The 22993-nt window shown below is 38.5% G+C and overlaps 6 non-coding genes across 6 annotated transcripts; all 6 read right to left on the bottom strand.

Moving 5' to 3' along the window:
• Window positions 1–733: 733 nt before the first annotated feature.
• TRNAQ-CUG (transfer RNA glutamine (anticodon CUG)) lies at window positions 734–805 on the bottom strand. The gene has a single exon. It is a non-coding gene; the product is annotated as a tRNA-Gln (tRNA).
• A 3453-nt stretch (window positions 806–4258) lies between these two features.
• On the bottom strand, window positions 4259–4330 carry TRNAQ-CUG (transfer RNA glutamine (anticodon CUG)). Its single transcript has one exon. It is a non-coding gene; the product is annotated as a tRNA-Gln (tRNA).
• A 5890-nt stretch (window positions 4331–10220) lies between these two features.
• TRNAQ-UUG (transfer RNA glutamine (anticodon UUG)) lies at window positions 10221–10292 on the bottom strand. The gene has a single exon. It is a non-coding gene; the product is annotated as a tRNA-Gln (tRNA).
• Window positions 10293–14424: 4132 nt separating this feature from the next.
• Window positions 14425–14496, bottom strand: TRNAQ-CUG (transfer RNA glutamine (anticodon CUG)). The gene has a single exon. It is a non-coding gene; the product is annotated as a tRNA-Gln (tRNA).
• Window positions 14497–15571: 1075 nt separating this feature from the next.
• TRNAQ-UUG (transfer RNA glutamine (anticodon UUG)) lies at window positions 15572–15643 on the bottom strand. Its single transcript has one exon. It is a non-coding gene; the product is annotated as a tRNA-Gln (tRNA).
• A 3479-nt stretch (window positions 15644–19122) lies between these two features.
• TRNAQ-CUG (transfer RNA glutamine (anticodon CUG)) lies at window positions 19123–19194 on the bottom strand. The gene has a single exon. It is a non-coding gene; the product is annotated as a tRNA-Gln (tRNA).
• Between the last annotated feature and the right edge of the window lie 3799 nt (window positions 19195–22993).

The following is a 22993-nucleotide window of genomic DNA, read 5'->3' as shown; positions in this document are numbered from 1 at the left end:
ATTTGGCAGCATAGTTTTATGATGTAATATTAGCAGCCATATCACTATATTAATTAAAAATATATTAAAATTTTCTGGATGTGGGAAATATATTTTCTCTCTATAAAAAATAATAGAAACATGCTTTCAATGGAATACAAGTATAAATTATTAGTTATTATAATTAATATGTTGAATATACTGTCAATCTAGTTGCACTCTAATGTCACATTAGTATTTCTTATTATAATTTTACTACAATCTATCTCCTTTCGAATGAGAACTGAGAACCTTTAACAAGGCTGTCAATTTTGAGTCAATAGACGACAACTCATGTAATCGGAATCTGCCGATATGTGAAACCGATACTCGTTCAGTTTATCTGAATGTGTTTAGGGGGCAACCTTATTAAATTACAAGGCCCATATCCATTCCAGTCCAAATAAACGAGTTATAAACACATCTCCAATGTATTCACTGTTCTGTAATCAGCAGTGTTTAGCCAAAATATGACAACCGCTGACCTGTCGGTATCGTGGAAATGTAAACTTGTACGCATATTCCAGAAACAGCCCCATTACACTAATAGCAGTATTAGTTTCATTTTCTAATCTTCGTCTTTCTAGTAGAAAACAGAAAAACACTGGTGTAAATTTTTTTTATCAGAATCTATAATTATCAAAATAATTTAAAGTGGAAGGAGAAGAACCGTTGCTAGCAATGATGAGTGGAGAGTTAAAAAAAGCCTGTCAGCAGGTTCCACCGAGATTTGAACTCGGATCGCTGGATTCAGAGTCCAGAGTGCTAACCATTACACCATGGAACCACTTGAGAAAAATACCTCACTAAAATGCTATTATTTGTCAAATAATTACATACTTTTTTTTTTTTTTTTTTTTTTCAGGATACACGAGCGCAATACCAGTACTAAACCATTAATAAAGCCTAATAACATTAGCGAATCAATCACTCATCCTCATTGATCAACTCAAGTGATTATCGTGAAAAAAATAAAAAAGTAGGCCTCATAAAAAGTAAAGAAAATAAAAAGTAAAGGGTCTATGAAAACCAAAAGAATTTCCCCAATATAGAACCTCTGGCCATGATAGATGTTAGTTACCATCCATTGGTTTAGAAGCTGCTGTTCACAATAATGCAATAAAAGAATTCCTTTTTTTTAATTGGAATCTGTGTACGATAAAGTGTAAAACGTGCATCAAGGAACAATAACACTGACCATCGGATTAGAAAATTGTTGCCTGCTCCAAAGAAATATTGTTCCTGCTATATCAGGATGATCGAAGAACCAGAATACGGCGAAATAAAGATGTGCCCATGCTAATTTGGAAATTTTTCCGACCAGACACATCACTACATGGTTGCAGTTTATCCAGCTGCAAACGGATTCTTCCCGCAGGATCATGTAGCATGTAAGAATGCCAAAATTGTTTGCAACATGAGAGCGAATTCATCCCTCTTCGGTGGCCTGCCATTCATCACATCTCAGTTCAGTTTACCACCTCTTGGATGAAGTCGAATGAGCTTGCTCGTCGAATTAGATATCTGCGGTCATCCAAATTTGGTGTTCTTCGAAAATGAGTAAATTGGATCTGCATCCCTGTTGTACGCTATCGACAACTCGTTGAGACCATGCATGTAATAAAGTTGCCGTTAAGTGTAATTTTTCAAACAAAAATAAATACCTACACACCATCATGTAGAAGCTAGTTGAGTTTGCGACTAAGACAGTTTCTTCTGAAGTGTACACCGTCTTTATCTTTTGCTTAATATAAAAGAGGTGTTAAAAACCTTTGATTAGTTATTTTTCACAGTGTTGGAGGCTAAAAGTATTGACTGAGTTATAGTTCCTCTCTGTTTTTGCTTATAATACCCCAGATAGAGAGTTTTTGATACAAATTGGAAAAGAGTCGGAATAAAACTTTCTCCATATGTCTCAGTAGGACTCAGACTTTTACCTTTTGTTCACAATAGTATATGGCAACAGCAGTGCGGAGTTTTGAGAGTTGGCGTGACAATCATCACGTCTATAGCTGTGTAAACGAAAGAGCACAACAAAATAAATATAAATGCATTTATCACAGCAGCATGTACGTTATGTTCTTCAGGTCGAAGAAAAAACCAACCACGCGATAGGAATTTTGCAAAACTGGGCTACAATCCATTGCCTGTGGATTTCGCCAAATAAGACCTGCTGAATACTTCTGAAGGGCAGACTCGACCTAGTCAGACCCCGCAAGTGAAAATCCAAGGCACCATAATGAAACTTTCTACAGAAATCAAATATCTCGGAATCATCATTGACAAAAATCTGCCTTTCCAGCCCCATCTAAAGTACATTAAAAAAAAGATACGGATATATTCTGCATTGGTCGCAAGAGTGACCAGGAGAGACCGGGGGCTAAACAAGCAGACCCTGTCCCTTTACTACAGTAAAAATCTACCTTCATACCGGTCATCGCATATGCTTCACCAGTTTGGTACAAAAAGCGCTGGACTTGGAAGTCATTAGATGCGTCCTGACATATAATATGGTAATTGAAATACCGTGTACTATTTTAAACTATACGTTGAACCTCGTCAACGACAGGAAGCTTGAAAAAACTAGACTGCTTATCCACCTCCTACAGGAATGGCAGGATCGGCGGACAGACTCTACTACAGGTGAAATCACCAAGAAGTTCCTCCCGAGCGTAAACAGAGTCTTTCCAAAACCCTGGACTTGGTTCCAATCGGGGTCCACGTCACCTTTCTGCTCATCGGTCACAGACCATTTAATGCTAAATTGTCTAGCTTCCGAATCACTGAGGATCCCTGATGCCTCTGTGGCCGCGAGGGAACATGACAGCATCTCATACACGACTGCAACTATTATGAGGACCTACGATGTATTTTCACCACTGCTATCACCTACTTCCCGCAGAATATGGAACAGCACCTTGTCGACTCGGAACATGAATACAAAGCCCTTACCACCTTTGCACAGAAACTCTTCGCTAGAAGAAGAGCACTTATAGCAAACCACCATGCAGAGAATCTGGAAGCTGATGACGAATCACAAAACTAGGACTAGAGAAAATTGTAATACGCAAGAAAACCACATCAAAATAACCTACAACCACGAAAAATGGCCATCATCTAGCCTTGTTTACGAGGGAACTGACAACCAGGAAGACCTAAGTCTGAACTAGACAAACTGACACAGGACTTGGCATGAACTGGATAAAAATTATTCGCACTGAACCACTAGTGGGACGGCTAAACCAAATGGCCAAAGCACGAACTAGTGCAGAGGAAAATGATATCACCAGGACCCAAGGGCAACATTCTCATAACATGCACAGTGGGCGACCTGAACAGGTTACATGACCAACCACAGGACGAGACGACTTGCCCCATGTATGACCTTACGACTAGATTTGCTTCCTACATTGAACCCGATCACCAACGAATACCTGGTTCAAATCGCTTGGACTCTTTATGTGTTCTTTAATTCCAATGCCTGATGGAGATCTGTACCGGGCTCTCTTGCCTGGTACCTTTACTCCCATTCCCCTGCGAACCGTCATTCTTCTCCTGGTGGGGCACGGTCCTGCCTCACTGAACATCCTGGGATCATCTTCTCTGTCATCCCCATACTTCTGTCTTTTCCCTCCAGCCTTCAGTCTCCCCCCATAATCTGCCTAATACGCCAGCGTATAACCCCACACAAACTGTAAAAACTTAATTTCGTCCAAATTAAACCGCGTAAACCTCATTTGGTTTTTCCTTATTCCAGCGCTCACCGTCACTGAGTTTTTTTTTAGGACCTAATCACTGAAATCTCAGGAAACTAGGTGGCAGAGCCTGACAGAGTAAAAATTTCAAACTACTGTGTACCTGGTCTGCCTCAACGAGGCCAAGTGTGGGCAACGTTGAGCCACAGTACGGGCAGATGAACAACAATACACAACACTAAACATTTACAAAATCCACAAACTTTTAAATCTCTGGCCTTCCCAATGAACTCGTACAGCTACAATGAAAGCAACGCAGAGATGAGGGAAACCTCTGGTGCCTGTTGACATCAATACACTTTACACCTTTATCTTCTTCAGACTTCTCTTATCAAGACGTATTATTGCAATTTATTTGAAGCAAGCTGCTCACGACCGAGAACGATAAGAGCTGCTTAAATATAAGGGAGCAAAAAATCTGTTAACATCAACGGCACTGATTTCAAAATATTAAACATAGAAAAATAACAAAACAATGAAAGAACAGGTTCCACCGAGATTTGAACTCGGATCACTGGATTCAGAGTCCAGAATGCTAACCATTACACCATGGAACCACTGATTGAAAATTGAACATTAGCGGCTGAAGTACGCAACCAATTAGGTAAATAAAGTATTCTGCGTGAAGTTTTAATAAAGATTTTCTCTTCCAAACAAAACATGGATCTAATTTTTTAAATAATTTTTTGCAAATAATCACTGATGTTTTTAATATGAATTGGTTCATTTATGGGATGAATTGAAAGTATATTATTTATTGGGCATTCAAGGGACATGGGACTGTCTGCTATTCGTTTTTGTTTTGTTTTTTTTCATCTCTTGACAAATGAGATCCATTAAAACCGTTGAGACAACTTGTACATAAAGAGACCAAATCGAATTTCCCAACGATCGTCAGCCAAGAGAATAGAAGACGGTACTCTCACACATAGCATATCGGGGATTGATATTGCACAAATAGAACTACTGGTATGATTGATCATCTTTCCATGCTGTTCTTATTCTTTCTCTGCTTCGTTTGCCTATAGTGCTGAAAAACTGAGTCAGTGATCATGAGAAAGAAAGACGGAAAAGAAAACTTTAATGAGAAGATATTAACCAGTTCGAACTTCGATCGGTGGATTCAAAGACCTGTGACCCGATTTATGAAAAAATAACTTCTAATAATCCCCGCTATAGTCTAATTTTAATACTATTTTATGTAATTTTTTCTTAATTCTGATAATTTGTGTAAGAATATGCGAATATGTATATGCGATGTATATGAATATGCGAATATGTATATGTGGATTGAGATGTATGTATGCTATAAATACGGTTGCAAACTTTTAAAAACTGTATTTATATTTTAAAAAAAATTAAGAAGCTCGTCATCGATTAATAATGAGACTAACATAATGAACAAAAAGTACGGAATAAAAATTACGAAACCTGGATGAACCTCCGCAAATCTAAGTTCTACGTATAAACAGGATTGATTTCACCAAATGATGGGAAATGATCGATCTGGGTCGACTGGTAGATCGAATATGCATAGAAAATATGTCAGTCAGTCTTGTATAGAAATCGGATTACCTGATTCAAAGCCAAAAGTTCTAATTGGGCAAAGATCTGTGCGTAGGAATTGGGGATTGAGCTCACCTAGAAAACCATAAGACGGTCCTGCGGACCTGGTGTAGACTCGGTGGCTATGCTAGACATCCACCGGGTTACAAGTTCACAACTATGCAATAAAGATATTGATAAAAAATGTAATTTTTTTGTTAGAAGAATTCGTAAAAATTCGAAAACCTTTTAAGTGGGATCATTTGCTTTCGATCAAGGGAGTTTTAAAAAACAAGGATTAAGCAGATTCTAGATCAAGTGGAGTGCTAACCATTGTACCATGGTACCAGTAAGTGAACCTTTGCACTAATTAGTAATGAAAAAGCTTAGCACAACTAAATGGGCGAAGTTCTCTGCCTATCAATGGATTTGGAGCTCATGCTAAAAAAAAGAATAAATAGTTTAAAATGTTCTAAAGAAATTTTTTTAAATAATCAGAAATGTTGTATTTGTTCTTCGCCAAAGGTGAACTGTCATTTAATATTATCTAATTCGAAAAATTGACTTCGAAATCTGTCAAATACATTAAAGATAAAAAAATAAATTTAAATACATCACTGATCTGTGTAGAAGGACAGAAAGTCGTGAGTTTTCGGGTTGATGTGGAAGTAGATTTTTTTGGTGGTCGGAGTTCACAAATTGTTGTAGCAAGATGAAGAAGGAGAAAAAAAAGTGAGAAAAAGAAAGTCATATCCGGCATCGGAAGGCAGTGATAGGAAGTGAAGGCAGTGAAGTGAAATGAAAGGAAGTTAAGTTGAGTTTAAAGACATGTGAGCCAAGAAGAGAAAGAAAGCCCGTCTGCCATTAAGAAATGGAAGAAAGCCTCTCTGCTATGAAGGAAGCCTGAACCCAAAGGGAATTGGAAGTAGCGGCCATTTAGGGACGTAAGTCTGTTCCCGTTTTTTTATTGAACCCTGAACTCAAGGACTCATAATCTAGCTCTGTAAGGAATTGAGTGATTGTCCTTAAAAAAAGGAACATTCATGTTGTATTAGGCAGATTAGTTAGTCAGGTTGAGATAATTTGTTATGAATGCTAAATGATTATGAAATAATGTAAGGGTGTTACAGGAGTAACAAAAAGAAAGTAATAGTATAAAGGAATTAGTAAAGAAATTATATTTACAGGGATAGTACTATAAGGATGTATTAACCTATATCATTAATTTAGACCAGGTGACAACACAAGTTAACATACCAGGTGAGGTGCATAGAGAAAGAAAGTTTATTAATAGAGAAACTTCATGAGTTAAGAGGGATGACTAAGATGATAACTAGAGAGTAATTAAGGTAGAGTGGGTGATCTATAGTGAATATTATTGAGGTAAGAAGATACCATTTATAGTACATTTCAATGGTTAAAGGCTAGTAAAAAATATAGAAAGCGCAATATGAGTTGAAATGAGTTTTACTGATGTAAGTGATAAAAATTTGGTAATGGCGGAGAATGATGGAGTAATCATTGATGATTCAAAATAAGTAAGATTCAACTGATACAAACTGATGTTAATAATTTGTAAATTGAGAATAATTCATGAGACAGAGAGTGTACTGCAGTGTGGTTCAAATATATGGAAATTGGTATGTTTGTATGTAATTTTTTTTTCTATGTAAATAGCGTATATAATGTTCAAAGGTTCGTTATTTCTTTTATAAAAAAAATGTGTATTTAATGTTCTGCTAACACCCGCTTTACACACCCTAGAGTCTAGAATTCCCTGTGAATTGCAGTCAGATTTGCATTTGTGGGGTGGGATTGTGACTTCAGTAGGGTGGAAGTCAAAACAAACAAAGCAGCAACAAAAAAATAACAAGTAATAACATTTTTTAATGTTATTACTTGTTATAAATAAATAAATAAATAAATAAATTCTTTATTGCTAATAAGTACAGGACATGTACTAGAGAAAATAATACTCAACAGGGCGACATGGCCAGGAGTTTTACATTATAAATGAAATTATAAATGAAATTAATTGGCAAAAAAAACCGTTACATGTAAATTATGAGTTACAAACATGTAAATTATAATAATGAAAAATGAGGACTAAACGTCATATGGAGGAAATTATCCCAGTTCCACAGATGGAATCCACTCGAGGAGCATGTGACGGTATTTGTAGTCGGTAGCTAATTTCTGAAGGTCGACTCCAAGACGGAGCAGTGCCTGAATTTTGGGGAGTGCCTGGGCAGGTAGGAACCGACTACACAGTTTCAACCGGTTGTATTTAAGGATCAGTGTGGGCTTTGACCTCAAGGATGGCGTAAGATTGTGCAACTGACAGAAATCCCAGATGTTTGGGGCATTTATCACTCCTGTGTACATTTTTTCTGAAGTCATTAAACGCCTGCTGTCAATTAACCTCGGGAGCCTGGGTACATTTAGCTGCTCAGCCATGTCAGTTGTTCTCAATTGAGGGGGTCGGCGATGCTTATTTGTGGCCCATTTCAGGGTCCAGTATTCACACGAGAACACCGGTTTTTGAAGTGAAGGCGACGCAAATGCCCAAATTTCAGCAGCGTATAAAATAGCCGGATAAACTGTGGCTTATATCGCCCCCCACAAAATCACATACGAAATTACACCATGGTGTAGTTTACTGATGCTCCTAACAAATAACGACAACCGACCAGGCGCATCCTTACTTGGTTGCAATGTATCCACCTGCGAAGGAATTTTCCTCCCAGCATCATCTTGGAATGCCGAAATTGATCACAATTTGTTCAGGAGTATGAGGACGATTTCAAACTAGTTCGGTGACCTCCCCACTAATCAGATCTCAGTCCATTTGACCATCTCTTGGATGAGGTGGATTGAGATTCAGATTAAAAAAAAAAAACGTTTCAGATTAGATACTTAGAACTGTCCAAATTATCAATAACTGGTGTAGCAAATGAGTCCACTTAGGCCAGCATCCTTTTGTTATGCTTTCGACACGTCGTTGAGATTATACCAGGTAATAAAGTAGAGGATGACTTTAATGCTTCAACAAAAAATAAATTCGTACAGACTTTATGAAAAAGTGGTTCAATCTGGGACTCTGACAATCACCTTTAAAGTGTAGTTTTCTCAGAGTAGTGGAGGCTACAGGTACTGGCTGTGATAACGTTGCTCTGTGTTTAGTATACAGGGTGTTTCAGTTAAACGTTTCAGAACTTCTAAGAGGGGTAGGGTACATCCTGACAACTCGAAATCATATAGCAATGTGGGGTCGGAAATGCTTTCCTGAAGCGGTGTTGTACACAGAAGCACCATAAAGAAAAGAGACCGTAAGTGAGAAATCGTTTTAATAATACATGAAAAGAAGCAAAAGGTACATGGATTAAAGTAAGTGTTCGAAGTTTCTTCAACCTCATATTGCTTTCGCACAGTGATACCTTGGAAAATGTGCTACAAATCCCCTTTTTCCTGCTGAAGTGTTGTTTTCCGATGAGGCATCCTTCACAAGGGAAGGAATTTTCAACACGCATAACGACCATATCTGGCCGGTCGAGAACCCGCATGCAATACGACGTCGTGCAGCACAGATTCGATTTTCGGTCAATGTATGGGCCGGTATTATGGGAGATCACCTCATCGGAACTTACCTGTTACCGTGTCGTCTAACCGGACCTATCTACTTGATCTTTCTGCAGCAAGTATTGCCACAACTTTTGAGAGATGAACAGATTTCTGCATCGACGCAACAGACAATGTGGTTCCAACACGATGGAGCCCCTGCCCATTATAGCGGAGATGTTCGTAACTACCTGGATGTCACATTTGGTCAACAGTGGATCGGACGTGGTGGTCCCGTGCGTTGGCCTGCTCGGTCAGCCGACCTATCATGTCTTGATTTTTATTTCTGGGGTCATATGAAATCGCTAGTTTATGACACCCCTGTTTTTTTTTTTTTTTTTTTTTTTTTTTGGTAGTTGTTGGCGCATAGGCTTCTGTGGCCATAATGCACCTCTCAAGGTTTTTGCAGTACTTTGATCCAAGCCCGAGGCGGGAATCGAACCCGCGACCTTTGGGTTGCCAGGCAGGCACTTTACCCACCTGGCTAGCCCGGTCGGCCAATGACACCCCTGTTGACAATGCTGAGGAGCTGGTTGCAAGAATCGCAGTAGCTGCCGAAGAAATTCGAAATTCGCCTGGAGTATTCCAGAATGTTCGGATGTCCATGCGTGGGAGATGTGAGGCGTGCATTGTAGCCCGTGAAAGAAACTTCGAACACTTACTTTAATCCATGTACCTTTTGCTTCTTTTCATGTATTATTAAAACGATTTCTCACTTACAGTCTCTTTTCTTTTTATGGTGCTTCTGTGTACAACACCGCTTCAGGAAAGCATTTCCGACCCCATATTGCTATATGATTTCGAGTTGTCAGGATGTACCCTACCCCTCTTAGAAGTTCTGAAACGTTTAACTGAAACACCCTGTATAATGCACAATTTGGGGTGTTTTTCGATAAAAATTAGTTAGTAAACTTTTTTCATGAGTCTGAGTAGGAGTTAGACTTCTACCGTTTGGTCAGAGCAGTTTATAACACCAGCAGTACTGATGTTTTACAATTTGTGTGATCATCACGGCTATAAACTTGAAAACGAAAGTGCACAAAAAAAAAAAAAAATAAATAAATGCATTCATCATAACAGCATGCACGTTATCTTCTTATAGCTTGCTGACTTAGCTTCCAGGAAGTATTACTGTATTGCAATTTATTTCCAGTGAGCTGCCTGAGAACGACATCGATAACAGCTGTTTCAAAAATGTTATGAGGAAGCAAAAAAAAACGCTGTTAACATAAACAAACAAATAGCTCAGTTTTATAAACCATAAAGAAACGGAAAGAAAAAATCAGGTTCCACCGAGATTTGAACTCGGATTGCTGGATTCAAAGTCCAGAGTGCTAACCGTTACACCATGGAACCGCTGTGTTTAAATGGAATCATGAAACATATAATGACAACAAATAATTACTAAAAGTTCAATATTTATTGAACAAGTGGCTCAAAAAGCAAACATATCGAACTGTTGTAAGGAATGTTTTTCTGATTAATGACCACCAGCTTAAATCTGGGTTTCGACCGAAGGACAGCACATCTGACAACAGAGTTGTGTGGCAGTAAAAAGCATATGGAAATTCACACTATGGACCGAGTAGTTGTTCTTATTCACGTCCCGCAGATAAAAAAGGAATGAAAAAAGAATAATGTAAACGTATTTTGATCATAAATTAATTAGGGTATAAGAAATCAGTGCAGCATTGAGTTTAGTAAGGAGATGATGATATTTTCATTTATAAATAAACGTGAGTGTTATACTATAAAACACAGGTACCTCAGAGCAAAACTCTGGTTAAAGAGTCACTGGTTAAAGAAGCATTGCAGGATCATCTAGACTAGACTGCAGTAATAGTTAAGACCGAGCATGGGTTTGTTGAAAGGAGGTCTTGTCTGACCAATTTGATTGGATACTCCGATCTGCTCAGAATGGAATTGAATGCCAAAAATAATTCTGATATCATATACGTGGATTTCAGGAAAGCTTTTGATACTGTTGCACATAGAAGACTGCTGTACAAATTGGACAGGTATGGCATTACGGGTAAGTTGCTAAAATGGATAAGGGATGACTGAGTGAAAGTGGTAATCAATGGACACTGCTCTTCGTGGACAAATGTTATTATTGGAGTATCCCAGGATTCGGTGTTGGGCCCATTGTTGTTTTGCATATTTCTCAATGCTTTAATGAAGGTATATCAGGTTTAATGTCCAAGTTTCCAGATGATACAAACGTCAGCAGGGTTGTTAACAGCAGTAAAGACAGTATGCTACTCCAACTGGATCTAGATAAGTTGGAAAAATGGGCTGAAAAGTGGCAACTGAAGTTTAACATTGACAAATGCAAACTACTGCATGCGGGTAGCAATAACCGAAGAGAACCGTACCAACTGTGTGGTACTACACTCAGAGAAGTGGAAAGTAAAAAATACATGGGGGTAATTGCAGTCAAATATAAAGTTTGCTAATCAGTGCAGAGGGCCTGCCAGGGTAGGTCATGGAGTCTTGTCAATGACATATAGGAATTTTGCTAGCAGTGACAGGGAGGTGATTATCCCGTTATACAAGGCAATGGTCAGGACACACCTATAGTATTGCGTACAGGTCTAGAGGCCTCATTTTACGAAGGATGTAGAGTTGCTTGAACGAGCACAAAGATGGACAAGATTGGTGAGGGGAACAAAGGGGTGCTCTTACCAAGAAAGGCTTAATTTCTGCAAATTGCAGCTCCCGGCTGGAGAGTAGACACCTGCAAGGTGATCTGATTGAGGTGTATAAGGCCTTGAATGGGTTCAGCAAGCTGATTGCTGATGGTATTCTTCCTCTTGCTCAGATTAAGAACCTGAGGGTTTACAGATTCAAATTGAGGAAAGACAGTTGTAGAATAGATGTGCGGAAATTTGCCTTTAGCCAGCTTATAGTTGATTGGTGGAACAGACTTCCATCTTTTGTTGTGGAAGTTGATAGCCTAAATAAATTTAAGGTTGAGCTGGACAGGCATTTGGAACGAATGGAGGGGTGAAATGGGAGGTTATATTTATTTTATTTTTTTTGGCTGATGCTCCATAAACTTACTTTCTTGCACCATATGCCTCTACTAATGCTAATGATAAAACGATATACAGCAGCATGAGATTGGCCGACGACGAAGCCGTCTCCGAGTACAAAAACTTTAAGGAAAATTAATGGAAGTACAGATATAAGAAAAGTAGACTAATCTTTTTTTTTAAAGATTGAGAGCGGTAAGCAAGAACTACGTGGATCACCTTCTTCTACTACATTCCCAATATTGACACATTATATTTCAAACGTTTCGTGGAGAAAAACTTGGCTTTAATTTATTAAATATTGGTTATTTAGTTAACTTTAATGAAAACAGCTGTGTCATTGCCTAACTATAAAACAGGATATTTATTTGGGTGATGGGGGAATATGCAAAATGATTTTGTCCTCTGAAAAACATAGGCAGCCATGCAGTGTTCTGAAAACAGAAGAAAGAGCGTAGGACTGGAATATTGCAGACTGGAACCACTGTAACCAGCTAACCATAAAGATTCTTTAGCTACTAATCGTTAATGTTTTTTAACCTTACTTTTAATCCTTTAGCTACTAATCGTTAATGATTTTTAACCTTACTTTTAATCCTTTACCCATAATATAAAACACAGCTCAATTTGTAGATAATCATATTTCCGAAACTGATAAACTTATATCACAAGCCTTTTGCTTTTCTCTCTCTCTCCCACTTTCTTTTTTAAAGGTCTGCGGAAACACATCAACCGAGAAAAATATACATACGTAATGCATATAGAATTTAGCAGTTTTATTTCAAAAATAAAAATTTTCAATCTAATTTTTTTAATCAGCATTTTCTCTTAGGAAAATCATTAAGAATGTCATCAAAATTTGTATTTGTGGTAAGTTAATGCTAGAATAAGTGTTGTGAAAATAATTTAAAACCAAACTTACAGAAACGCTTTGGAATTTCTATAAAAATAAATAAATTTAAAACTGGAACATTCTAATACGTTTAATAAAACGAATTAAACAAAAAGCATCCACGGCCTATACATAAAGTAACATAAATTTTTCATTAGAGTTGTTTAGGAATATTTACCCCCCCCCCCCCAAAAATAGGAGATAAAAAATGATAGAGTTTCGAGGTCAAACCGACATTCGAATCCGGACTACTGTATTCGAAGTCCAGAGTGCTAACCATTACACCATGGAACCGGTATGTTATTCTGACACGAAATAATTAATCTTGATCAATTAACTGGGTGAAGTTCTGTTCGTAGGCATACGTTTGTTCTCTTATAAGAAGTTTAGACAATTTTATGTTTTAAATACTTTAATTCGACGTACTGTACATTTATTTTATGTTTCTTAAGGATTTATTCGACAATTGATTTCAGTTCTCATATTAGCATGCGGCATTGGTTCTGTTTTTGGGGGTGTTGATGGCTATCGGCTTTCCCTGGCTTTTCTTGATGCGTCGTGTTGGGAATGAGAATTGAATACATGACAATATTTTAATACATATCAATTTATATAAATTTAATGTAGTTTTTAATTAAACATGGGACATTTATTTGTATAATCACATAATCCTTAGACTGTGAGGATTGAGAAAATTCCGATCCTGCATAAAGGTATTTGGTTTCCTCTTATAGTTGTTAATAATAAAAAAATAAAATTAGATTAAAATGTTCAAATGAAATTTTTCATAAATAATCAGCGCTGCTGTTTTTGTTCTTCGTCAGAGTTGAACCGTAATTTAAAGTAATCTAATTGGAAAACTTGACTTCGTAAATTAAATCTATCAAATGCATTAAAAATAAAAAATAAAAAAAGTTTTTAAAAATCCGTGATCTGTGTAGAAATTGTCCATGTAATGGCGCTCCAGATTTTCGTACTAGAAAAAGAAAAAAAAAAACGAAAGGCAGAAAATCATATTAATACTAACAGGTCTCTGTCACCAGCTAAGCAGCTTCACCCACACTAAGGTAGAAAGAAAAAAAGCTGGTTCTTCTGAGACTTAAATTTAGCTGGCTGGATGGGGACTAACTTTGAACCATAGAACTGTTGTTGATGCCATTCCTGAAAGTGGACTATAAATATTTGTATTTTATGAGATTTGTTTTCTTTGTTAATTAATTCTAACTGAACCAGATGAGGACGTTCTTCTTTTTATATAAATTCTAGAATTCTGCAGTGTTTAGCCGAAATATGACACCTGTTGACCTCTCAGTACCTTGGAAGTGCAAATTTGTACGCATGTGCCAGAAACAAATCCATACACTCTTAGTATCATTTACTAAGAGCGCATGGCGCATATGGAGTGTATATTAGTTTCAATTCCTAGTATTCCTTTCCTAGCAGAAATCAAAAAAACACTGGAGAAAAATAAATTTTCATCAGAATCTGTGATCATCAAAAACTACTAAAGCGAAAAAAACACTTGCTAGCAATGATGAGGGAGATAAAAATAATCCTTGATAGGTCCCACCGAGACTTGAACTCGGATCGCTGGATTCAGAGTCCAGAGTGCTAACCATTACACCATGGAACCACTCGTAACTAGTGTCACACTAAAAGACTAATAATTGTCAAGTAATTCGGTAAGACATTTTGCGTAATATCAACAATAAATCATTAATAGTGCTTAGTAACATTACCTGATCACATATCCTCTCTGATCAACGCAGATGATTATCAAGTAGAAAAAAAAAGTCTCACTCGGAACAAAGTCGAATCGCTGAGTTCAGAGTGCTATCCATTACAGTAAAGGACCATTGCAATTATACATCAATAAAGACAATCTAATTAGTGCGAAACTGACTTTTTAAATGTAACGCATTCATCGGGAAAATATTTAGTGTTCTCTGAAGAATATTCGATTTAATTAAAAGCATTTGGCAGCATAGTTTCATGATGTAATATTAGCAGCCATATCACTATATTAATTGAAAATATACTAAAATTTTCTGGATGTGGGAAATATATTTTCTCTCTATAAAAAATAATAGAAACACGCGTTTCAATGGAATACAAGTATAAATTATTAGTTATTATAATTAATATGTAGAATATACTGTCAATCTAGTTGCACTCTACTGTCACGTTAGTATTTCTTATTATAATTTTACTACAATCTATCTCCTTTCGAATGAGAACTGAGATCTTTTAACAAGCCTGTCAATTTTTCGTCAATAGACGACAACTCATGTAATCGGAATCTGCCAATATGTGAAACCGATACTCATTCAGTTTATCTGAGAATGTTTAGGGGGCAACCTTATTAAAGTACAAGGCCCATATGCATTCCAGTCCAAATAAACGAGTTATAAACACATCTCCAATGTATTCACTGTTCTGTAATCAGCAGTGTTTAGCCAAAATATGACAACCGTTGACCTGTCGGTATCATGGAAATGTAAACTTGTACGCATATTCCAGAAACAGCCCCATACACTAATAGCAGTATTAGTTTCAGTTGCTAATCTTCACCTTTCTACTAGAAAACATAAAAACACTGGTGTAAATATTTTTTTATCAGAATCTATGATTATCAAAATCATTTAAAGTGGAAGGAGTAGAATCCTTGCTAGCAATGATGAGTGGAGAGTTAAACAAATTCTGTCAGCAGGTTCCACCGAGATTTGAACTCGGATCGCTGGATTCAAAGTCCAGAATGCTAACCATTACACCATGGAACCACTTGGGGAAAAAAAAGTCATCACAAAAATTCTATTATTTGTCAATTAATTAGGTAAGTTTTTTTTTTTTTTTTTCAGGATATTAAACCATTAATAGGGGCTAATAACATTAGCGGATCAATCACTCATCCTCATTGATCAACTCAAGCGATTATCATGAAAAAAAGAAAAAAATAGGCCTCATAAAAAGCAAAGAAAATAGATTTAATCGAAGAGCATTTTATTTCGTTTCATCAAACATTGTGAGGCCTTACAACAGAAAGTATGAAGGGTCTATGAAAACCAAAAGAATTTCCCTAATATAGAACCCCTGGCCATGATAGATGTTAGTTACCATCCATTGGTTTAGAAGCTGCCGTTCACAATAATGTAATAAATATATTTATAGAAAGAATTCCTTTTTTTTTAATTGGAATCTGTGTACGATAAAGTATAAAACGTGCATCAAGGAACAATAACACTGACCATTGGATTAGAAAATTGTTGCCTGCTCCAAAGAAATATTGTTCCTGCTATATCACGATGATCGAAGGACCAGAATACGGCGAAATAAATATATGCACATACTGATTTGGAAATTCCCGCAGGATAATGTAGCATGTCAGAATGCCAAAATTGTTAGCAACATGAGAGCGAATTCATCCCTCTTCGGTGGCCTGCCATTCATCACATCTCCATTCAGTTCACCACCTCTTGGATGAGGTCGAATGAGCTTGCTCGTCGAATTAGATATCTGCAATCATCCAAATTTGCTGTTGGTAGAAAATGAGTAAATTGGACGTCCACTCCATCCCTGTTGTACGCTATCGGCAACTCGTTGATACCATGCATGTAATAAAGTAACCGTTAAGTGTAATTTTTTAACCAAAAATAAATACCTACAGACCATCATGTAGAAGCTAGTTGAGTTTGCGACTAAGACAGTTTCTTCTGATGTGTACACCGTCTTTATCTTATGCTTAATATAGAAGAGGCATAAAAAACCTTTAATTAGATATTTTTCACAGTGGTGGAGGCTAAAGGTATTGACTGAGTTATAAGTCCCCCCTGTTTTTGCTTATAATACCCCAGATAGAGAGTTTTTGATAAAAGTTGGTAAAGAGTCGGAATAAAACTTTCTTCATATGTTTCAGTAGGACTCTCAGACTTTTACCTTTTGTTCACAATAGTATATGGCAACAGCAGTACGGAGTTTTGAGAGTTGGCGTGACAATCATCACATCTATAACCGTGTAAACTAAAAAAAAAGCACAACAAAATAAAAATAAATGCATTTATCACAGCAGCATGTACATTATCTTCTTCAGGTCGAAGAAAAAACCAACCACGCGATAGGAATTTTGCAAAACTGGGCTACAATCCATTGCCTGTGGATTTCGCCAAATAAGACCTGCTGAATACTTCTGAAGGGCAGACTCGACCTAGTCAGACCCCGCAAGTGAAAACCCAAGGCACCATAATGAAACTTTCTACAGAAATCAAATATCTCGGAATCATCATTGACAAAAATCTGTCTTTCCAGCCCCATCTAAAGTATATTAAACAAAAGATACGGAAATATTCTGCATTGGTCGCTAGAGTGACCAGGAGAGACCGGGGGCTAAACAAGCGGACCCTGTCCCTCTACTACATACAAATCTACCTTCATACTGGTCATCGCATGTGTTTCATCAGTTTGGTACAAAAAGCGCTGGACTTGGAAGTCATTAGATGCGCACTGACATATAATATGGCAATAGAAATACCGTGTACTGTTCTAAACTATACGTTGGACCTCGTCAACAACAGGAAGCTTGAAAAAACTAGACTGCTTATCCACCTCCTACAGGAATGGAAGGATCGGTGAACAGACTCTACTAAAAGGGAACTCACCAAGAAGTTCCTCTCGAGGGTAAACAGAATCTTTCCAAAACCCCCGACTTGGTTCCAATCGGGAGTCCACGTTACCTTTCTGCTCACCGGGCACGGACCATTTAATGCTAAATTATCTAGCTTCCGAATTATTGAGGATCCCTGATGCCTCTGTAGCCGCCAAGGGACATGACAGCATCTCATACACGACTGCGACCACTATGAGTACCTACGATGTATTCTCACCACTGCTATCACCTACATCCCGCAGAACATGGAACAGCACCTTGTCGACTGGGAACATGAATACAAAGCCCTTACCACCTTTGCACAAAAACTCTTCGCTAGAAGAAGAGCACTCATAGCAAACCACCATGCACAGAATCTGGAAGCTGATGACGAATCACAAAACTAGGACTAGAGAAAACTGTAATACGCAAGAAAACCATATCAAAATAACCTACAACCACGAACAATGGCCATCATCTAGCCTTGTTTACGAGGGAATTGACAACCAGGACGACCTACGTCTGAACCAGACAAACTGACACAGTACTTGGCATGAACTGGATACAAATTACTCACACTGAACCACTAGTGGGATGGCTAAACCAAATGACCAAATCTCGAACTAGTGCAGAGGAAAATGATATCACCAGGACCCAAGGGCAGCATCCTCATAACATGCACAGTGATCGACCTGAACAGGTTACATGACCAACCACAGGACGAGACGACTTGCCCCATGTATGACCTTACGACTGGATTTGCCTCCTACATTGAACACGATCACCAACGGATATCCGGTTCAAATCGCTTGGACTCTTTATGTGTTCTTTAATTCCAATGCCTGATGGAGATCTGTACCGGGCTCTCTTGCCTGGTACCTTTACTCCCATTCCCCTGCGAACCCTCCTTCTTCTCCTGGTGGGGCACGGTCCTGCCTCACTGAACATCCTGGGGTCGCCTTCTCTGACGTCCCCATATTTCTGTATTCCCCCCCCCCCCAGCCTTCAGTCTTCGCCCCTAATCTGCCTGATACGCCAGCGTATAACCCCACACAAACAGCAAAAACTTAATTTCGTCCAAATTAAACCGCATAAACCTCATTTGGGTTGTATAATTCCAGCGCTCACCCTCACTGAGTTTTGTTTTTAGGACCTAGTCACTGAAATCTCAGGAAACTAGGTGGCAGAGCCTGACAAAGTAAAAATGTCAAACTACTGTGTACCTGGTCTGCTCCACGACGCCAAGTGTGGGCAACGTTGAGCCACAGTAGGGGTCCAGCGGCTTAACGGGTAGATGAACAACGATACACAACGCTAAACATTTACAAAATCCGCACACTTTTAAATCTCTGGCCTTCCCAACGAACTGGTACAGCTACAATGAAAGCAACGCGGAGATGGGGGGAATCCCTGGTGCCGGTTGACATCAATACACCTTACACTTTTATCTTCTTCAGACTTCTCTTATCAAGACGTATTATTGCAATTTATTTGAAAAATCTGCTCACGACGGAGAACGATAAGAGCTGTTTAAATAGGAGGGAGCAAAAAATCTGTTAACTTCAACGGCACTGATTTCAAAATATTAAACATAGAAAAATAACAAAACAATGAAAGAACAGGTTCCACCGAGATTTGAACTCGGATCACTGGATTCAGAGTCCAGAATGCTACCCATTACACCATGGAACCACTGATTGAAAACTGAACATTAGTGGCTGAAGTACGTAACCAATTAGGTAAATAAAGTATTCTGCGTGAAGTTTTAATAAAGTTTTTCTCTTCCAAACAAAAAATGGATCTAATTTTTTAAATAGATTTTTGCAAATAATCACTGATGTTTTTAATATGAATTGGTTCATTTATGGGATGAACTGAAATTATATTATTTATTGGGCACTTCAAGTGATATGGGACTGTCTGACATTTGTTTTTGTTTTGGTTTTTTTAATCTCTTGACAAATGAGATCCATTAAAACCGTTATGACAACTTGTATATAAAGAGACCAAATCGAATTTTGCCAACGATCGTCAGCCAAGAGAATAGAAGACGGTACTCTCACACATAGCATATCGGGGATTGATATTGCACAAATAGAACTATTGGTATGATTGATCATCTTTCCATGCTATTCTTATTCTTTCTCTGCTTCGTTTGCCTATAGTGCTGAAAAACTGAGTCAATCATCATGATAAAGAATGACGGAAAAGAAAACTTTAATGAGAAGATATTAACCAGTTCGAACTTCGATCGGTGGATTCAAAGACCTGTGACACGATTTATGAAAAAATAACTTCTAATAACCATCGCTGTAGTCTAATTTTAATACTATTTTTTGTAATTTTTTCTTAATTCTGATAACTTGTGTACCTGAATATGCGAATATGTATATGTGGATTGAGATGTATGTATGCTACAAATACTGTTGCAAACTTTTAAAAACTGTATTTATATTTAAAAAAAATAAAGAAGCTGATCATCGATTAATAAAGAGACTAACATAAAGAACAAAAAGTACGGAATAAAAATTACGAAAACCTGCATGAACCTCTGCAAATCTATGTTCTACGTATAAACAGGATTGATTTCACCAAATGGTGGGAAATGATTGATCAGGGTCGTGGTAGATCGAAAAGGAAATTTTGGTCGAATATGCATAGAAATAAGGTAAAGAAACGCTTTGAAAATATGTCAGTGAGTCTTGTATAGAAATCGGATTACCTGATTCAAAGCCAAAAGTGCTAATTGGGCAAAGATCTGTGCGTAAACATTGGGGATTGAGCTCACCTAGAAAACCATAAGACCGTCCTGCGGACCTGGTGTAGACTCGGTGGCCATGCTAGACAATAGTTGCCATCCACTGGGTTACAAGTTCACAACTATGCAATAAAGATATTGATAAAAAATGTAATTTTTTTGTTAGAAGAATTCGTAAAAATTCGAAAACCTTTTAAGTGGGATCATTTGCTTTCGATCAAGGAAGTTTTACAAAACCAAGGATTAAGCAGATTCTAGATCAAGTGGAGTGCTAACCATTATACCATGGTACCAGTAAGTGCACCTTTGCACTAATTAGTAATGACAAAGCTTAGCGCAACTAATTGGGCGAAGTTCTGTGCCTATCAATGGATTTGGAGCTCATGCTGAAAAAAAGAATAAATAGTTTAAAATGTTCTAAAGAAATTTTTGTAAATAATCAGCAATGTTGTATTTGTTCTTCGCTAAAGATGAACTGTAATTTAATATTATCTAATTCGAAAAATTGACTTCGAAATCTGTCAAATACATTAAAGATAAAAAATAAATTTAAATACATCACTGATCTGTGTAGAAGGACAGAAAGTCGTGAGTTTTCGGATTGAAGTGGAAGTAGATTTTTTTGGTGGTCGGAGTTCACAAATCGTTGTAGCAAGATGAAGAAGGAGAAAAAAAGTGAGAGAAAGAAAGTCATATCCGGCATCGGAAGGCAGTGATAGAGTGTAGAGTGTATTTTGTGTGCGGCACCAGAGGTTTCCCCCATCTCTGCGTTGCTTTCATTGTAGGTGTGCCAGTTCACTGGAAAGGCCAGAGATTTAAAAGTGTGTGGATATTGTATATGTATAGTGCTATGTACCGTTGTTCTTCTGGCCATTTAGCCGCTGGACCCCTGCTGAGGCCCAATGTTGTCCACACTCAACCCCGTGGAGGCAGGCCAGGTTTACCAGCATTATAATTAATTACTCTGGCAGATCCTGCCACCTAATTTCCTGAGATTTATGTGGCTAGGACCTAAAAAAAAAAAGATTTCATCTTTCGCGTGGGGGGGGGGTAAGAGTGCTGGAATTTGAAAGGCCGAAACTATTGGCAAACAGTAATTTGGAAATGATTAAATTTGGACGTGTAGGGCAATCGCTTGTGTACAGATAGAGTAGGGGAGGGAGACTGAAGACTGGCGGGGTGAGAGACAGAAATATGGAGTCAATAGGGAAGGCGACCCCAATAGGTGTCAGTGGGGCATGCCCATGCCCCACCAGAAGGAAAAATGGGGGTGGCGAGGAAGGGAGGAGACAATAGGACAGGCACCTTCCCCCCTGCCAGGGAAGTGGAGTGGAAAGAAAGCCAAGAAAGAGTGCCCAGCTCGGTCGCCAGTTGGCACACTGGCAGGAAATCTGCTGTTCAAGGTGGGGAAAAAGATATGGGTCCAACGAAGCAGTCGGAACAAGTTCCCGGATGTCATTCATTGGCTATGTGTCCATCCAGGTAGGTTGAGATCAGTCACATTTATGGGTTATATACACGACCAGGGTAGTCTCGTGGAGTGTCTCTTTTGCATCCCGAATGGGTCTGGTCCGTTGTTCCTGTTTCCATCATCAGGAAGGGTGGCCTAGTGCTGCTTATAGTCCGGTGTTGTGGAAGATTAATGTCTGCTACAAGGCGTAATGTGCCCTTAGTTCCTGATCGCAGAACAGGTTCTTCTTCTGGCAAAGAGTTCCTGTGCAAATCTGGTGAGGTTCTTATATTCTTCGCTTGTGTCCAAGAGATGATGCTCCTGGCCTCGCGGCACGTAGATCAATCTTGTTATTAGATTTCCACGTAGGTCCTCGTAGTTTGTATATTCGTGCATGCGGTGGGTCCAGCTTTCCGGTTCGCCACATGAGCAGTTGGGGTCTTGGAGGAGGCCCAGAGATGTTAGTTTCTCGTTGAAGGGGCCGTGACCCGTCAATAAGTAGATGGCATATAGGCCTGGGTGGAACCATACAAGGAGTTTTGGGAAAAACCTGTCTACATCAGGTATGAAGCGTCGTGTCACCTCTCCTTTGGTTGAGTCTGTCCACCTGTTTTGCTATTCCTGTTTTAAGTGTGCCAAGAGCTGAGCCTTTTCCATTTTTATATTGTGTGTGGGTTCAATCGTAAAGCCCGAGTAGGTCACAGAGATTCCTTTTGATATGTAGTACGCTAGTCCGCATCTGATCACTTCGAGATCCAGGGGTAAGGATCCAGTAAGAACCTGGAGCGCTTCCGTGCTCACAGTATTGCAGGCTCGGGTTGTTTTGAGTAATATTGTTCGTTGTGTTGAGTCCAGTATTCTTTTGTTGGTGGTCAGTCTGGTACTATGGTACCATATTGGTGCACCGTATGTGATCGCTGGGAGAAAAGTAGTCTTTGTAGTATAGCAACATGGTTTGTTTACTCAGTCCCCAGTCCTTGCGTGAGACTCGCGCAATCAGGCCTGAGTAGTTCCTAATCTTCGTCCTGAGTTGCCTGAGATGCGGTTGGAATGTGAGCTTGCTGTCAAAAATGATCCCGAGGTATTTCATTTGTTGGGCGAATTTGATTGTAGCGCGATTTATTTTAATTTGCGGTGGCCGCCTTATGTCCAATGTTCCCTTAAGCAAGATGGAAGTCGTTTTGGCAGGCGAGATCTGTAGAAAGTTCTCCGTTGCCCACCGCTGTAGAGTATACAGAGCTTGATTTGCTCGAATCTCAAGTTGTGTCCTATTATCTGCCGTC

The sequence above is a fragment of the Mastigoproctus giganteus genome, chromosome 9 (genome assembly GCF_048544385.1).
Source record: "Mastigoproctus giganteus isolate SK-2022 chromosome 9, ASM4854438v1, whole genome shotgun sequence".
In the NCBI taxonomy this organism is placed as follows: domain Eukaryota; kingdom Metazoa; phylum Arthropoda; class Arachnida; order Uropygi; family Thelyphonidae; genus Mastigoproctus; species Mastigoproctus giganteus.
Note: the sequence above shows the minus strand (reverse complement) of the source record. Positions and strands in the feature narration are given on the sequence as shown.